General features: G+C 38.7%; 1 protein-coding gene across 1 annotated transcript in view; it reads right to left on the bottom strand.

The window, feature by feature from the left end:
- LOC138588698 (ras and Rab interactor 2-like) overlaps positions 1-14505 on the bottom strand; it is a 50690-nt gene extending 36185 nt beyond the window's left edge. The window contains exon 1 of the mRNA XM_069658935.1: positions 14289-14505. The gene's annotated coding sequence lies outside the window, so the exon portion shown is untranslated. The remainder of the gene's footprint in view (positions 1-14288) is intronic.
- Positions 14506-16879: the final 2374 nt, after the last annotated feature.

Consider the following 16879-nt stretch of genomic DNA (forward strand, 5'->3'; position numbering starts at 1 on the left):
TGCAGAATATGACCAGCAAACCATAATTTGAGATAAATATGAAGAAGCTAGCACGTCATCCAGACTGAAAGTACTACGGCTGCAGCTGCAAAATGCAGGAGAACAAAACGTCAGATTGTGTTACTTTGTGTGCTTCGGGATCAAGACAATTGATTGCTCAGTGGTGTTTTTTTCTTCTTCCGAGCAGGTTAGCTGTGCAGCATAAGTTACCATAGTGACGTACCCCGGTCAGAGTTCCCCTGAAGTTACCTCTCTAACTGCAAAACCTGCTTTTAAAGCTGCATTCCTGATGCAGCTGTAGAAACAGAGTGCAGTCTGACACCAGACAATGTGAGGCAGAGCAGTGCGACTCCAAAACTCTGTATGCAAATAAACCCAGAGGCTCAGTCTCCTTCATTAGACTTATCATGTAATAATATAAAAAATAATGTAATGACAGAAAGTGTGATGCAGACTCGGTGAGAGCTGCTGCACACGAGCACAGAGGGAGGGAGCGCGTGATCGCGGACTAGTTTGTTTGATCATGAAGCCTGATGCTCCTCTACAGCTTCAAATACATGATGCACAGCAGACTGGAGTCTCTGTTGACAGAGAGAAAGAAAGATCTGTGCGATTAACACACAGATCCACGTTATGAAGTGTCGGTCTCCTCCCTGCGCCACGTTATTATAAACTATGATGATCTACACGCGGGTTATAGCTCCTGCTTCAGTCATTCAAGGCATGTGATGTGAAAATGTAGTTTACACTTTATGGTAACTGTGCACGAAAATACGGGACAGATTATTAAGCCAGGAGCAGAGCATGAGAAACACACACACAGATCTGTCTCCTCTTCACTGCACTGCATGATTAAAATCTCTAATAAAGTTCATGTGGATCACTTGATTTTTAAACTGTGATAAAGTGCTCCTGGATCACATCTCTGACCCGTGCCGTCTCTTGCCCTCGTCAGTTCATTCTCATATTAAAACATTTTATTCTCTCTCTCAATTAATAAACATAGATACGATCTGTCTGTATTTCCGTGCACACTCCGCTCTAATGCATAAACTACGTTTAAGATTTGTGATCTCCCGTATCCACGTGATCGTTGTCGTGCCTAATGTGGCCCAGGACACATGTGCGTACACACTACCAGACGTTTGTGGTAAAAATGCGTGATCGGATCTGAATGCGTCTTCAATTCATCGTGGGTGTGTTCAGACCTGTAGTTAAGGCTGTCCACTTGTGATCTGATCACAAAAACCACATGTTGATACCAGGTCTGAACACCCTCAAACAGTCATAATGCTGTCCCAGTGTGTGATTTCACACAGCACCATGGCGCTGCAGAAGATGAAGAGGCGTGATTTGTAAACAAACACACACTTCGCTCAGCCATTTGGCCTCCGTACATTTTACATTATTACTTTTAGGTTATTTGTTTGCGGCATGATTAGCAGCAGAAGACACACTCCATGGTTATCCTGGATTTTGAGACTGAATATGAGCAGTCACACTTTTACATTTTCTGACTTTGTTTAAATTTAATCTTTTTCTTCTTACAGATAATAGAAAGGGGCATTGAAGTGTGAGACTCAATGGTGATTTTGTGAAATATCCATCAATAATAAACATATTGAAGGCTGGCTAGGCTAAGAGTCAGGTAAGAAAGCTCAGATACGTGTAAGGGAGCTCTGAGTGTCCCAGCTTCCTTTGTCTGACAGAAACCTCTTGAGGTAATTTGGGCATATGATCATGATGAGTCCTTGACACATCTCTAGCACTTCTTTAGGCATATCCAACAGGCCAAGAACATGCTGGTACAGATTTATTTCCTTCCCAGCAATCGGGATGATGTCCCTTGAGAGAAGGACATCTGGGCTACCTCATTTCAAGGGTCAGTAAACTTGTCTGATATACCCCTTCCCACCTAAATGTAGCATGTTGACACAGGTTTTTCAGACCCGGAAAGACCCACCTATACCGATTGTTGCCGTTCCCACTGCCAGTGAAGTATACTCCTTTCGATCTCTTTTCTTCTGCGTCCCCGTCTGACGTCACACACGTGGCCGAAACAGGGTTAGTGAACAGTGAGGATGTTACGGCGGTTAGGTCTTTATTGTATCTATTACTCGTTCAGTCTATTTATCAAACTCGGCGCCGACACATTTGGAACGATGTTCGAGCGCTGCTCGGACAGAGATTTTGGAATTTGTAGCTGAGATGACGAGGAGTCGCAGAAGTCATATAGCATCGCGCCGGAAAGGGGTAGGAGATTAGCGTGTTGACATGGGTTTTGTGTTCCCGGAGCCGAGCCGTTATCTACCCGGGTCTACTGCAGAGTCATTTGATCCGGGTCTGAATGCCGATGGTAATTTTCCCATGAAGCAAAAAAGCCGGGTGTTAGAGGCGGTTAGCAGGTTTTTGGACCAGTGGGAAATGTAAACAACCACTGCCTGTGAAACTCCCCCCCAAACACCTGCCTGATGTCTGAACTGGTTCGTTTTAAACTAACTCCCTGCTTAAATTTGCTGCTACTAAGATGGATTGATGGATGTAAACTCAATAAAAGTCTATGTAGACTGTATTTGTTATATTGTCTACACACACACACACACGTAAACACATTTACAGTGTAGCAACAATGCCTCTATCGTTTGTGTTAAGGAGAGAAGATACTGGATTCCATGTTTTTACTGGCATGTGTTCACATGCTAGTTAGACAAACAGGTTTATTTCTTGGAAAGGAAGCAAGAGTGACAGAAAGTTTGCACCCTTACTGCTTTTTATCTCCCGTCTCTCCCCCTGCCCCCCTTTTCCTCTTCACATCTCTAATAGAGCTCTGTTAGGCCAACCCCCCTTGTCAAAACAAAGAAGTGCTGTGGGCTTTTGGGGTTGTTTTGGTCTGAACACCACTTGTGTCTGTTCACGAGTGACAGCAAGCTTGTGAGTGATTCACAGTCCAGGCCTAGTAAACAGGAAGGCCCCTGTGGTTTTCAGTCAAGGAAAAATACACACTGCACTGCCAGTTGTCTAGTGATAAACAAAATAGCCCCTGAGTCACAGACTGAAAATATTATACTATGAGGCCTACAGAGACAAATGACAAGTTTAAAAAAGGGTCACTTCATCCTTAACTTAAAACAAACCCCACACATTTCCCACACATTCCCATATTTTCCATCTTAATTTAGCGTTTAAGCATGCTAACATTTGTAAATTAGCACTGCTTATTAAGTGGAGTTTAGAATGAAACTCTATCCATTTGCATACCAAAGTTTTGGACCAAGTCGAAGGTTTACCTCTTGGTCGAGCAAGATGAACCATCAGGTTATCACTAAAGTTAGTGGGATACAATAATTGTGCAAATGCATCTAGAAAATTATGAAATATGTCAATGGAGACCAACTATCAATAAAATAAATGCAGCTAAACTCAGCATTTAACGTTAATCAGTGACCTGCAATGAGAGCCATAGCTACAGTATATGTGAGAGCAGCTCCACACTCCTCTCTGCCCCTTTCTCCTCCATACTCTGTTTTATGAGGCTACAAGTTTAAATATACTATTTTAAATATCATCATTCTTTGATAATCCTAAGAGACATCTATAGATTATGAAAATAATTCAAAAGCCATAACCAAACAATAACTCAAGTCTCTTACTTCGATAAATCATTAACATACGTGTAATGAGCAGCTGATACTTGGATTTTAAATGAATATAAATTAGGTGTTTCATTCTTTATAGCTATGCTAATCTGTAACTGAACTAAATCCAGTTTAGGATTTTAATCCATCCATTTTTTTATACCCACTAATCCTGAGCAGGGGCGCAGGGGGCTGGTTTCTATCCCAGCACACATTGGGCAATGGTACACCACACCACCAGTTTACCAGTCTAGCAAAAACTGCTGTATGAATCACCAGTTAAAAACAAGGTACATCAACTCGAGAAAACATTATGGTTAGCTAGATGATAACTATACAACTTTAATCCACAGCTTGTGCAAAAATAACACAATGAGACAAGCAAAATCTTATAATTAAGTAGTTAAATGCTATGTATGTTAGTATATATTATAAGTATATTTATTATATTATTTATATATATTTATGTATTATTAAGTGATCCAAATTCTTCAAAACAATGCCCAATGCCTATTTTACTGAGGACCACGGCTAAAGTGAAGCCCTAGAGCTGCAGATGCCACCCTTTAATATTCAGCCGATGAAATAAGGACGAACATTAGAGGAGTCTTCACTTATGATCTGGTTTAGCTGCTGAATCGTTCAAACTAATGTGAGACAACTTCAGAGAATGAGGAACCGAATGCTTCTTTTATTCAGTAGCAGCTAAGTCCTGTTTACAGTTACACACGTAAAAAAACATGCAGTGTGTGTGAGAGTTGGCGTTTCTCTTTCTCTCTTTTTTCTCTTTGATTTGTCTAATTTCCTGTTTCTTCTGACTCAGACAGAAAATCTACTTTCAAACATAAGCTGCATGCCTTTTCATGTCATCATTGGGTTCATTTATTTGGTTTAATACAGCGTATCTGCTGACACCAAGTCTTGAAATGGTATCAGTCTAGGGCTTTTGTGGCAGGGACATTTGAAGATTTCTGTTGATTTTCCGAATAAACAAAACACTAACGCTTGAGTGTTGTTTTTTAAGCACCAGTAGCACTTTAGAATTGTGAAGCTTTTATTGGTTTAAAGTTACGCTGTTCGCTTCAGTCAGTATCCACCAATCTGCAGTGTTAACATCATTTACGGAAAACCCTGGCTGCTGTTTATTCACTTGTTTCATGTCCCTGTGTGGTTCACTTGTTTGCAACAGTGTGCTTTTAACATAGTTTTCCTTTGTTTGCAGGAGTGTAATGCAGATTTTTTTGACAGCTGCTGTACCTTGAGCTTAGTGGAAAGACCAAATAGTTTAGATTATGACAGTTTGTCTTACAATGTCTGAACAAATTAATTTTCTATAATCACTATGAATATTTCCAAGTCAAGGTTAGCTGACAATTTTGCCATCATGACCTCCTTCGTGCTGCCTCCAACTAAATACTTGAGCGCCCTACAAAATCTCTGTGTCTTAAAGTCGAGCTGAAACGGCATTTCGAGAGTATCTAGCTTCCGTATCGTGATGTATTTCCGAGTGAAGGCGGGACATATCGTTAGAGGGATTTAATTTGATTGTTGAGAAGTGGGCGTAGACAGACGTTCTCCACAGCGCAGTAGCTAGCTAACTGACCGAGCGTTCTTGGAAGAAAAAATGATCTGATTTTGATATAAGAATACGAAGAAATTGATTTTATGTATTTTTTTTGGCCTATGCTGTCAAATAGATGTACAATATTACCGGGGATGTGATGTAAAAGGATTAAAATGACATTTTTCATTTCACCTCGACTTTAAGCATGAGTTTGTAGTATCTGCCCAAGTAATTACAAGCATTTAAATACAGCCTTTCCTTAAAAGTGTGACACTTGTTAACATGACAAAACGCAAGCATTTCTGTAAAGTATGACAAAGAGAGCTTGAAATGTTCAAACCCTTACCCCTCTCACAACTTTCAACTGCTAAACAATCACTGCTCAGAGTAGACGTGATTATTGGAGAAGTAGAAAGACAAAGGCCCCAAAATTGTGACATGACAACAGTGAGGGGGGAGGGGATTTTGGACTGTTTTGACAAGCAGTTTGTTTAAAGCACGTTATAGGCCCTTATTATTGATGACTATGGTTCTATATAGCTGCATGTTTACTGCCTAATTGTCAAAACCACCAGATCATTTATTATAGTCAGTCCTGTATTTTCACATAAATACTGCTTCTATCTTACAGCTCAGTTCTGCCTGAGGCCACTGTGACATGTCCAAGCTTGTCTGTTGAGACATGAAGTAAGTGAGTAATAATATGTAAACTACCAAAGCTTTCATTTAACACAATATATCTCAATCAAATAATAAGTTGACAACAGGTGTTCTTTAAAAAATATAATACATGACTCACTTTTACATCTACATTCAATTAAAATTTCACAGTTACCATTGCTTTTTTTTAATTCAGAAAACATTGCATACAAACAATCTGAAAGTACCAGTTCATCAGAAGGAGTGTAAAGTCATTTGGCCCGGTGTGTGTAATCTGTCTTCCCTGCTTCTCCTATTATAATCATGTTGCTCTATTACCTTTCCACATGTACAGATCACAAACCAGTTCCAGACCTTGACCCCAGAGGCAGCGAGTTACTCAAAGGGGCTGCCCTGTAGAGAAGGAAAGGCAGCTGGGGTGGAGGTGTCAAAATATCACCTTGCCTCTGCATACAAGACACCTGTTGTAACGATTTATGCCCAATTTGTTGCCCACTTTATTTGGGGTCAAGAAACCGTTTTCTAAACTCCTCCTACAGACAGCAATTCTACAATAATCTAAGTAACAATAAGTAGACAAGGCAGGTCTGCCAAGCTTTGCATTTCTCGGGGTACTGAAGCGTTGTGCATGAGGCTGTAGTATGAGTGATAGAACTTAAAGTGTTTGAAGCTTATGTTAGAGTAAAATCACAATCTTCTTATCATAGTTATAAGAATAGGACTCAATATAAATAAATATAATTTCTTTATTTTCATGACTTCTTCATGAAAATGTTGCCTTTTTGGCTGGAATGATGCAGCTTTAACTTCAGTCATCAGGCTGCTTGTTTATACAGTACATTGAACTGGAAGCATAAAATGCAGCTGGGGAAGTTAGCTTAGTTGGCAAGCTTGCTACTGCTTAAAAAATAGACCTAGTTATTATAGCTTTCAATTCAGCCATTTATGGAAACAAGAGAGAGATTATTTTTTTAAAATGTTGATTCAAAAATATCAGTCATCCATCCCTTATCTATACTGCTTATAATGTTCAGGGTCACGGGTGGTTGCTAGAGCCTATCCAAGCTGTCATTGGGGCGAAAGGCGGGGTACACCCTGGACTGGCCGCCAGTCAATCACAGGGCTGACACATGGACACCTCACACTCACACCTACGGCCAATTTAGAGTCACCAATTAACCTTACAAGCATGTCTTTGGACTGTGGGAGGAAGCTGGAGACCCCGGAGGGAGGGAACCCACGCATGCACGGGGAGAACATGCTAACTCCACATAGTAAGGCCAACTTTGCCCAAACCAGGTTTTGAACCAGTGACCTTCTAGCTGTGAGGCAACAGCGCTAACCACTGCACCACCGTGCAGCCCAATATCTGTCATACATAATTATATTATAATATGTTACATATGTAAGTTTTATTAACCATGTTTTAAAATTGATAAATGAAATTTGTATGCAAGTGATAAACTGTCAGCTGTGTCAACAACCTCACTGAGGTTCAAGTTTATATAGCTTTGTGCACAAAAAAATAATAATGCACAGTCAGTTTCAATATTGACTGACAGATGAACAATCACTAAAAAATTGTGCATCAAAACCAGCAGCAAAGAGCTGAAAAAGTAGAGAAAGAATTGGAATTGTCGGGAGAAATTTACCAACTTTTGCATTTGGCCAGCAAAAGTAATGGAGAGTTTTTCAGTTACAATGTTATCAGACAGTAATGGAAAAGTGCTGTTTTGTGCCTCTATATAAAGCCTTTTTTTTTTTCAATTTTTTAGCTACATAAAAGTTAGCTACATAAATTGCTGGATACAGTATTTCCTGATCCAATGTCGTATAGGTGTCGGGGGATACTCGACCACCATCTGGCAGAGCCATTGCCTACCGCTGCCGGCTGAGTTGTGAACTAGGGCACCAAACTAGAAACAGCAGCTCTGAAAATGAACCTCCCGACCCTGTCAACATGCACCATTCCTGAGCGCCTCTCTGCCATCTGATGGGATTTCCTGTGGTTCGTGGTTGGACTGGGGGAATATTGTGGCAACTATTTAGCTTCTTCATAAAAAGCCTATGTTTAGCTCCTTAAAAAAAGTGTGTGTAGTGTAACACATTTCCCCTACGCTGGCTGGGTGTGTCTGTGATTTGCAGGGCATGGAAAAACCAACCACAAAGCAGTGAAATCGCACACTTGCACAAACACACATATCTTGATTGACAAGAGAAGGAGTTCTCTGTAGCCACAGCTATCCAAGCATTTTCCCTGCACATTACACCCACACTCACACCCTGGACTCCAAGCCAAAGCATACACAACTTTAATAAAAATGCTAAGGTATAAGTGGTAGACACCCAACCTTCACGAAAATAAAGCTAAATCAAGACTCAAACTCAAGATTGTCTTCACACTAAAACTCCTTTAACCATTGAATAGTATTAACCAGTTTGTTCAAATGTACAAATTTAGAGTTGATGAGTCAATAACTCTTTCAGGTTATTTTATAGAGAAGAGGAAGCTTGCAAAATAAATTGGTTTGCATAGGCTATGTGCTGAGGTTAGAAACATGGTAGCTGCACATTACATTACAACATTACCACTGACTTAATTACATGCTAATCATAAGGCATGCAGGCTGGTAAGTCTATGAAAGTTTAAAAGGTAAAGAAATACAGCTTTGTAACCTGTTAATTGACTTGTGGTTGGACCACTGCCAAGTCCTGATAGCAGCAGTGTACTGCAGCAAGGTAGCAGCAAGCCAATTCTGCAGTTTAATTGAGAGACAGGTCTATAAACCCATACTCAATCATCCAGTGAGTACAGTGTAAGAAGGGAAAAATGTGGCCCCAGGTTTAGTTCTGTAAACTTTATGCTGTGTAGAGAAGCATATTCCTTTTGCATCTACTGAAATACATGTAAAGAAAGAACTGAGCGTGTAAACAGCATATTTTGTTTGGATTAAGTATTAACCGTTAAGGCATGAGGGATATGGTGATATTATTCAGGTTTTAGAAGCATTCTGTCAATTGGACTTTTTAACCGCAATTTGCTACACACACGTCCTTCTGTCTGCTTCTGGTCAGATCTGTGCTTTGTAATAATTGTGATGAGTCCTATTGATCTCTGACAGTAATATTAACATGTCTTCCTGTAAAATTCACAGGCACAGAAAGTAAAGCAGTCAACACTCCTGGTATGCCTTTTCAAAGTAAAAGCCCGATCTGGAAGTCTGACTCCCCTCGTTTGTACACATTGCTTTTATTTTGAAGTGTTTCCCGGCCCCTTGTTGTTGTAATTTTTTTTACTTTATTTCTAACTTTTCCAGGAAGTGATTTGATCGATCGAGTCATAAGTCTCCCGCAGGCCATAAGTATATGAGTTACTAAAAATAAATAAATAACATCATGTTACAGACGTAACTTGGGTGCGATCTCTCCCTCTCTCCCCCTCGCTCGCTCTCTGTCTCTCCGTCTCGGCTCATATGGCTGTTTTCGCTGTGTGTTAATTAAAGTCCTGTTTCTAATGTAAATAAGATCGTTTTCTGTTAAGATCAACCCACGGAAACCTTTAAAACAAAGACCCCAAAGTACCCCTGGATATGTGCACTGTGGAGGACAGTGGACGAGCAGTGGACAAGCAGCCCCGCCTACTCAACCTACTCCCCGCCTACTCTCTATGGCTCTGAAAGTACCATCATTCACTCAGTCAGTCACTCAGTCAGTCACATACAGACCTATGTGTAGGGATGACCCCGGCGGTCAGCCAAAAATACTGTGAGCGTCCAAATCATAGGCTCAGTTCAATCAGTTTTCAATATAAAATTAAAATGGGAAACTGCTAATAATTACAAAGTAAGGAGAAGTTCACCTATGAGTTAATGCTGGTGCATAAAGATAGTAGTAACAACATAGTAACTAATCAACTCTTGCAGGTGCTTTATACCAAAACATTTTGAAAAGAGATGGTACAACCTCAGTAGGCTAAATACTGATGAGTTTTGATCTCTTACAATGCATGATAAATCAACAAACTAATAGAAACTAGAGTAAAAAATAAAAAACAACCACCTGGTAATAAGTTTTTGTGAATGAAATGTAGAAAGTAGGAACCACACAAGTAGGGTTGTTACATGATGATATTCTAGTGCCTCTTACAATTTGGAAAACCTTAAATTTCCAACATGTTACATAGTTTAGCTTAGCATCAGAAATGTTTGTCCCAGCTTAGCTACAACAAGGATTTACCTTGTGATAGTAGATGCACTGAACCCTCTTGTAGTTTCTTCCCTTCAGAAGGTCAGCGTCATTCGCAACATTTCTGTGGTGTTGGGCAACGTCCTGTGGTCTAAAACCGATTCTGTGGTTCAAAATGTGGCAAAGAGTTCAGACTGAGCACTGAAATAGCAGACTATACATGATTTCCATATGCTGAAATTATTTTCGAAGTAGGCTATGTGTTAACATATTCTGGGTAACACTTTACATTAAGGGTACAATTTATATACTTAGGCAATGCTTAAGTAATGCTTAAGTAATGCATGACTCAAGGTGATTTAATGCATGAATTAATGCAGGATGTATCATGAATTCCTGTTGCTCACCATTAAGAAATGATGAAGTCACTGTGACTTTATGTCATTAGTTTACACTTAACAGATCCATCAACTAAGGCATGTTAATTCACAGTTGCTTCATACATTGATTGATATGCGGCCATTTACAAATGAGTATTACAATGTCACTTTACTTGGGGAGGGGGACACAAGTCAAGGAAGTAATGGGGAACCAGTGTGAAGTGATGATTTATTAATGATGACCTCAACTAGCAAATACTGCCTTTTAGTGAATGTTCAATAAATAATCATTTACAAATGAGTATTACAACGTTAGCAATACAACAGCATCCACCACAGACAGAATTCGGTCAGATTGTATTCTAACTTGCATGTTTTCTAACATGCTATCCAATGTTAGCATGTATAGCTAGCCAACATTAACCCAGCACAGATTAGCTTTGCTGGGTTAGCCTATGTCATTTGTGTCATATTTGCGGTAGAACAAGTTTGAGTTTGTTTGTCATATGCTTCACAACAAGTGTCCATCACAAATACGACGCAAATGACACAATACATAGGCTAACCCAGCAGAGCTAATCTGCACTGGGTTAACATTAGCTAGCTATACATGCTAACATTGGATAGCATGTTAGAAAACGTGCGAGTTAGAAAACAAACTTACCGAGTTCTGTCTGTGGTGGATGCTGTTGCATTGCTCTAAGCCTGAATTAAAGCCAAAACGGCCCTTCCAATGTTTTGGGCCAATTAGCTGGCAACAGATTGAGGAGCGCATGGAGTCACACAGGCTTCAGTCATTGTTGGTTAGAGTCGGCTTGTGCTAGAGCTTTTTTTTGGTGTACTTCCGCTAAGCGGCAGTGTGAATTTCCATATTAGCTAAATATTTAGTTTTATCAAGCACATTTATACATAACATTCTAAATATTATATCTAAATCTAAATGTTAAATGGGTATTTTTTAGTGCTAGATCAAAAGAATTGAGCTTCTATAAGAATGAATCATTTAAGAGGTAAATGCAAGAAATGAAAGAACGCAGGAACTAAATTTAACATGCGTTGAAACAGCAATTCTAGATGATATGTAATGCTTCACCATGATGATTTAATTTAATGGGCATTTCCAAAATACCCAACATCCACTGACAGCCACACATAGCAGAGTACCAAGTCATTCATTTGTAGGAGTGGCATGATTTAATTTCTTTTTTGAAAATTGAACGAAATGAGCTTTCAGCTTTGATCAAAAAGATTTGAAGCAGGATAGGTGATTCTTTTTTTTAGAGAAAAAAGAAACAAGTTCAACAGAACTGGAGAAAGTTAAATAGAAACATGGATATGGAGGGTTGTGACAACCCTCAAATAGAGTAGCGCTCAAGCTTTAGATTGCCAACGGAAGTTTGACTCCATCACTCTGTTGGTTTGAAGGGGGTGTTAGAAGGCTAGAAGTCAACTACAGCCACTACATTTAACAGTATTCTCTTTGTAATGAGGCCGATAAGTGTTGGCCCCTGTAAAATCCTGGTAGTCAGCAGGGCTGCACACTTGGATCAAATAACCTGCATTACTCTGCTTCAGTAGTGTTTGTTATATCTGTATTAGTGAAAGGCACACCTTTCAGCAATACAGATATAACCATAGTTTGGTAATAATGGCACACATAATTGGAATACATGTAGCATTATACTTACAACAAAATATATTGCCCTGTAGGATAGTTGCACAGCATAAAAACAATCAGACAGGAGAGCTGCAAAAGGCAACACACCATACTCTATGTGCTGATACCTCAGGGTTAACACAGTTCAAAGGCTACAGTCCTAGAGATTCACTGTATTATACTGTGTCTACCATTGCATCATTACATCTTTCAAGTAACAGATTATTCTGAATTTGCTTATTTTAAAGCAAGATTCTTCTCCAGCATATCTGTCTATCCAATACATCTATGACCTAGCTGGACTCAACTCTCAACCTGGGAAAAGAGCTTTACTTTCAAAAGAAGGTGGTGAAACAACAAACTATGCACTCCGGACCAATGCACTATTGGATGCCTGACGTGTGACTCAGGTTTGAGGAAGAAAACAGTACTAGTCTGATTTACCCAACACTGAGCACTAAGCACATTAGCAGATTTCTGAGGAGATTGGAAAACCAGGTTCTTGGCCAGTACCAGGAAATACTTTGGCTCTATTTCTCCCAAGAAAGCCAAACTCTGAAGAGAGATGATATGTTGCGAGAGACTTGTGGTCATAGGTAAGATTACAGTGCGGGAACTCTGACAATGCCTGGCAGCAACTCTTAAACAGCAGTCTAATTACCAAGCAAACAATAGATGCCACACCAATATGTGAGCTGTAAGCATTCAGGGGTCAAAGAAAGCCAAGCTTAGAGTCACCAGCTACAAAAGCCCACTGCAGACAAATAGATTTCTCGGCTGATCTAAAATATCACACTACATCAACTGATGCTCCTGGCTATGAGAGTTTTGGGGATAAGCTCAATTGTGTTCTTGACTTATCAATTCAGAGCTTATTACTTGGCTATTGGTGCATTTTCCTCCATTTCCGGTAAAATGCATGAGCATTAAAAAAAGTCTAGTTTATTCTCACTAATCTTTGTCATTATATCCTTATTAACTGACTGATAAAATTATGTCTCTCAATCAAAACTCTTCAAAACTCAGTCCTGGTTTCAGTTTGAGAAATTGTTCAAGTTCTCAATCTGGAATAGACGTGATGTGCAGATGCTTTAAAAGATTGCTAATAATAAAACAAATAACAAGGAATTGGTTAAAAGATGATAACTTCATTCACTCAAAATGGAAGGACCTTGTAAATTAAATATATTGGATGGAAAAAATGACGATGAGAATTAGGAATCAAGTCCATATCTTAGAGGAAAGATGGGAAAAATGGGTAAGGAACACAACCTACAATGACTCTACTACCAGCTGTGTTAGTTAAGACAATAATATTATATTAATTGTAATAATAATTATGCTTTTCTCCTTGCGCATATATTTGTGTTTGAATATATGAGTATGCATGTGTACCCATGTGCCTGTGTGCACATGTGTATACTGTATTTGTTGTACCTGTCGTTTTCTATATTGGTACAATGTATCCACTTAAAAATACCTATTAATCATTTATATCACATGAACTGATACCCATGTAATTACTACTAGTTACTTTTTTGTTTTCTCTCCATTTAGGCTTTATTCATCTTTGTCTGTTTTTTTATTATTATTATGGCTATTGATACTATTATTGTTAATATTGTCTTTTTTGTTATGTCATCCCTTAAAATACAATATAATAAAAAAAAATACAAAATAAATAAACGATTGCTAAACGGGCAAGTCGTTCTAAAACACCACGTAGCCTACTCATCACAGAATACCTCAAACTCTCTTTGCCTGAGTTTACCCTTGTCTGGCCATACATAGACATACTTCTGGCGGTCCCGGGCTGTTTAAAAATAATCGAACATTTGCATAGGGTCTGTCGTTTATGATGAAATATTTACATGCCGATTTAAAGACTGAAAAATATAGAAATAAAAAATAAATCACAGCATATGAGACATCGGGGAAATGATTTGTTTATAATTGGTTCGGTCGCTTCATTCGGGGATGGTTAAACTCTGACGTCGCCCAACAGGTGGTGATAACTTGTACAACACGTCCCGCAGGATTCCTCAGACGTTGTGTAGTAAATACTGCTTCTGTACTGACGGTGCAACAATAAATGCTGACCAAACGCTTAGAGTTTACCTTTTTTAAGACCTAGAGAGCTAATTTTAAAGTAAGGTAGCTAAAGCCGAGTGTCAACACAAAGGATAGCTAACTTTAACGGTACTTACCTATAAAGGAGTGATTGTGAATCCAGTTTGACAAAAGAAAACTCCGCCAGTGCGACGAGTTGCAGGAAATGTAAGCACCATTATAGTTACATGTCGGGTCCCTGTTGTGGGTTATAATAAGTTTTGATAGTTAATAAGTATTTCTTATTGTTTTAGCGTGGAAAATAAGTTCACCGACTGTCCTAAGCCGGCTGCCTCCATGGTCCTAAACTCTTCTAAGGAGCTGTTCGCTGGCTACGTTTTCGTTTTATATAAAGAGAGCCTTACGGAGGTAGCACTTCCGTGTATGCATTTCAGAATAAGACACTTAAACGCCACACTCTAAAGCAGCCTTCCTCTGAACGAAATAACAACATCGAAAAATCGAAAGTAATCGAAAAGTAATTACGAAAACGAATCTTTTCTTACTTTGTTTTGTTTTGGGTTTTTTTTAGATCTGTGCTGTTGCCAAAAACCGGTTCAACCGTCCAAATATACAGTATATATATATATATATATATGTGTGTGTGTGTGTGTGTGTGTGTGTGTGCATATACTGTACATATATATTACACAATATTGGAATGTAGAACACAGTTGTCTGATATTTTACAAGCCATTCATGATTATATGCATGAATACAACAACAGGAAAAAGCTATTTCTCTAAAGATAAAGTAATCATTTTTGTGAAAACGTAAGTATTTGTTTACGTCACTATCATAAATACAAAGGTTTGCTTAATTGTTGGAGCTTGTCCTAATGTAGACGGTATTTAAACGTGATATATCATGGTTTAATTTTTTTAGGTTAAAACATACTACTTCCGGAGTTTTTCTTATTATTACTGGCAACTTGATCGCGCTGCCTCCTTCCCCCATCGCTGCGCAAAGGAACAAAAACAAACTCTGCATTGACTTTCATATCACGTGTTCCGGACTGGGAAAATGTTATAGGTCCCTTTCCAAAGCTTTGGTGTATATGTCCAGTTCAGAGCAATTACTGCACAATTAGATAACCTGACTTTACAGCATTAGTAAACAATAGTAAAACAAATGTGTAGTTTTAGTTTTGAGTTACAGGCTGAAAAAATAATAAAGAGACTCATCTGATGAAGTTTAGCTTGGTTTATAAGTTGAAAACTCATGTATACTGAACCACTTGACTTTCCTTTGCTCTGACATTTCACTGGAACCATAACCAAATATCATGACCAATCCAGTTTTATAACATTATGATTACATTATTATTATTATTATTATTATTATTATTATTATTAGGGGAAAACCTATTGCCATGTAAAAGGCTAACGTGCATGCATGCATGCATGCATGCTGTTTACGAAATCAGCTCATCAACATTCATAATGATTCTCTTTCTTTAACCACTGCTACTTCTACTTAACAAACCATGTCTGTGGGTGCTTAAATTACGTAAAATGTTTAGAGCCAGAGCACTTCAGTCATCAACAACACAGACACACAATTAACACTGAGACAAGAACATCACATTTAACCCGCACATCAAACAAAGAAGCTCAACCTCCGCACCTCCATATCTTCCCCACCCAAACTAAACATGTTGTAGGAGCCAATTAAGCATGGTGTTCATTGTTGTCATATATTGTAAATAGTTTAGTGTAAAGAATGCTTGAATCATTTACTTTGACCACGAGGGTGTGTATTGTGTTGGGGTAATTGGTTGGTCACATGATAGGTCAGAAGTTTAAAGGTCACAGGTGAATAGGAATTTAGTTGGATAGCATTAACTTACGTGCTTTGTAAAATCATGGAACGAATGGTTACCAACAGACTAGTTTATTTTTTAGAAATTAAGGGACTTTTTGCCAAATATCAAAATGGGTATAGAAACGGAAGGTCAACAAAGGGGTCAGTGGCAGTTTTAGATCAAGATATTAAAAAGGCATTTAATAATCAAGAAGTAGTAGTAAGTTTATTTTTGGATATTGAGAAAGCTTATGATTCTTTGTGGAAGGAGGGACTTATGATGAAAAAGTATGATTTAGAAGTGAGAGATAGAATGTTCAACTTGATAAAAGATTTTCTAATGAAAAGAACAATACACGTGCGACTGGGTGGGCAAAGTTCAAAAGCTGTTGAAATAGACAATGGTACCTCGCAAGGAAGTGTGATTAGCCCAGTCCTACTTAATATAATGATATATATAAATGATATATTTGTTGATGATAATTGATGCTGCTGATGATTATTATAAAAAGAATTAAAAAAAAACACCCTGTGCACTCCCTGTCAGCACCAGTGTCCAGTCGCACTTGAAGCTGTTTGTTGGCACCTGACTTTGTTCCCTCCTGTCTTGATCGTTGCTTGTGTTGTATTAACTCTCAGATGTACGTTGCTTTGGACAAAAGCCTCTGCTAAATGAAATTGTAATATTGTAACATATATTTATGAACATTGGGAGAGGGTTTGGGCAGTTTCTATTTGCGGATGAAGGTGCTATTTGGAGAAGAGGAAGAAATGCAGAGTTTACTTTAAAACAAGTTCAAAGGGCCTGAGTTTCAGTAGAGGAACGGGCAGACAAATGGGGCTTTAAAATCTCACCCGCAAAGTCTTAATTTATGATCTTTAGTTT

This window comes from Semicossyphus pulcher, unplaced genomic scaffold, assembly GCF_022749685.1.
Source record: "Semicossyphus pulcher isolate SPU_LCO1_2020_fin unplaced genomic scaffold, fSemPul1.0.p SCAF_12, whole genome shotgun sequence".
NCBI lineage: Eukaryota > Metazoa > Chordata > Actinopteri > Labriformes > Labridae > Semicossyphus > Semicossyphus pulcher.